Source organism: Lipotes vexillifer, unplaced genomic scaffold (genome assembly GCF_000442215.2).
Source record: "Lipotes vexillifer unplaced genomic scaffold, Lipotes_vexillifer_v1.1 scaffold466, whole genome shotgun sequence".
NCBI classification, from domain to species: domain Eukaryota; kingdom Metazoa; phylum Chordata; class Mammalia; order Artiodactyla; family Lipotidae; genus Lipotes; species Lipotes vexillifer.
The window spans coordinates 698,950-700,778 of record NW_006796103.1 but is presented as its reverse complement, the minus strand read 5'-3'; the positions used below and the strand labels follow the sequence as shown (position 1 = coordinate 700,778).

General features: G+C 59.5%; 1 protein-coding gene across 1 annotated transcript in view; it reads left to right on the top strand.

Annotated features, from left to right (window-relative positions):
* Window positions 1-1,829, top strand: part of PHF2 (PHD finger protein 2) — a 92,897-nt gene that overhangs the window by 572 nt on the left and 90,496 nt on the right. The window lies entirely within an intron of this gene.

Below are 1,829 nucleotides of genomic sequence, written 5' to 3'. Positions count from 1 at the left end.
GGGGCCCGGCCAGGTGGCGGCCGACGCGCCCACCCTCCGCCGCGGCCCGGAGCTCCGGCACCTCGTCCGGGCGGGCGGGACCCCTGCCCGGACCCAGCAGGGCTCCTGGACCCGGCCGGCCTGCATGTCCCCGGGCGGGAGTGCGGGTGACAGAATGGTGTCTCTGTGTGGGTGGGGGTGTTGTGACTTTGCCGCCGCCTCCCTGGCCATCACATTTCCCCATTCCCCTCCTCTCTGTTTTCAGACACAGGCCCACCCTGGTTTTCACTTGACCTTATGCTCTCAGAGGAAGATGGGGTGGGGGGGGAGGTAAAGCTTGGCCTTTGCCTGTGACCATGACCTGGCCCTGTGCCGAGATTTCAAGAGCCCGAGGCCCCTTCCTACCCGAGGCCCCTTCCCACCCAGAAGTAAGTGGAGGAGGAGGAAGAGTAGGTGATACTGGTGCCCAAACTGCTCCAACAGGTTCTCATGTGTTTGGGCCTCAGCGGGACCGCCAGAGGCTGGCCGGGGTAGTGTGCTCTCCTATGCTCCAGTCTTAAACCCACCAGGAGCAGGGCTGGGGGCAGGAGACGGGTGTGTGGTGGTAGGTGGTCCCTCAACCCCCAGGGAGGAGAGCCTTCCCGTGGCTTTAACTGTGGATGGGCTAAACATGGACTATGGTGTCTAGTCCTGCCAGTTTACATGTGGGGAGCCAGGCAGCCAGATGTGACAGGGCTCGCTCGGGTTGATCAGCACCAGGCCTGATTCCCAGCTCAGTGCCTGTGACGGTGACCCAGTGAGGATGGGTGGGACTCCATGGGACAGGGACTCCCACTGAAATCTCTTGGGCTTCCTGGGCTGCCTTCCTGTGGATGTCCAGGGTTACAGAGACCCCACAGAGCAGAGGAGCCTGGAGTGTGAGCGCTGGGCTCTGCCCAGAACACTGCTACTATGCACACCCACCAGTTGGCATCCTCTCAGAGTTCATGGCTGGATCAAGGGTGAGAGCTGCTATGTGATCCTTCATGGCTCCTCAGTTCCAGAGATACTGAGAAGCAGGCCCTGAGTGCCCTGAAAGTGGTAGGGCCTCTCCCTCCTCCCCCACCCCCACCGGGGGCCTGCAGAACTCCCTAGGTGTCCAGGCTGGGGGAGTGTGAGCGCCTGGGAGGACCCTTGTCTGGCTGTCCAGGCGCCCTCTCCTCTGGTGGGGAAGGCAAGACCAGTTCTGAGCTAGACTTTGAGAAGGGAGGTAGTGGGTGGGAGGAGTGGAGGAGGTAGGGAGAGACCCAAGAATGCGGGGCAGGCAGGGGAAAGGGGCTGAGGGCTGGCCTGAGGGGCTGGTGGCATTTGCTCGATTGGCTTAGGCAGAGGCAGGGAGAAAGATGTGTCCTGACACCTTAAAAGGGATGTTTTTGGGAGGTCTTATTTCTTTATTTCTTATTTTTCATGTGAGATCTTTGATTTGATCTGATATATGCACAGATCATTTTGATCAGCACAGATTCATTTCCACTTATGTGGGGTCGCCCTAGGGTCTGAAGGGGGCTGTGCTTTCCCCCTGCCATGGGGCACATCTTCTCTGCATCTAATCAAGGGTCCCTTATGGAAGTGAATGAGCCCTTAGGCCAGAACACCTCCTGTAGTCCTTAGTCCCCTGGGTGGCTCAGGGGAGGTGCTGTGATGGGGATTGGGACCTTTGTGGGCAAGGCTGCATGCGGCCCTCACAGCCCTGGGCAAACCCCCCACCTCTCTTGGTGTGGCCCTTCTCCACTGTGACAGGAAGGTGTGTGACAGGATCCACATGTTTCCAAATCTCCTGATATTCTGGATGGATGGCCCTCCACTCTTTC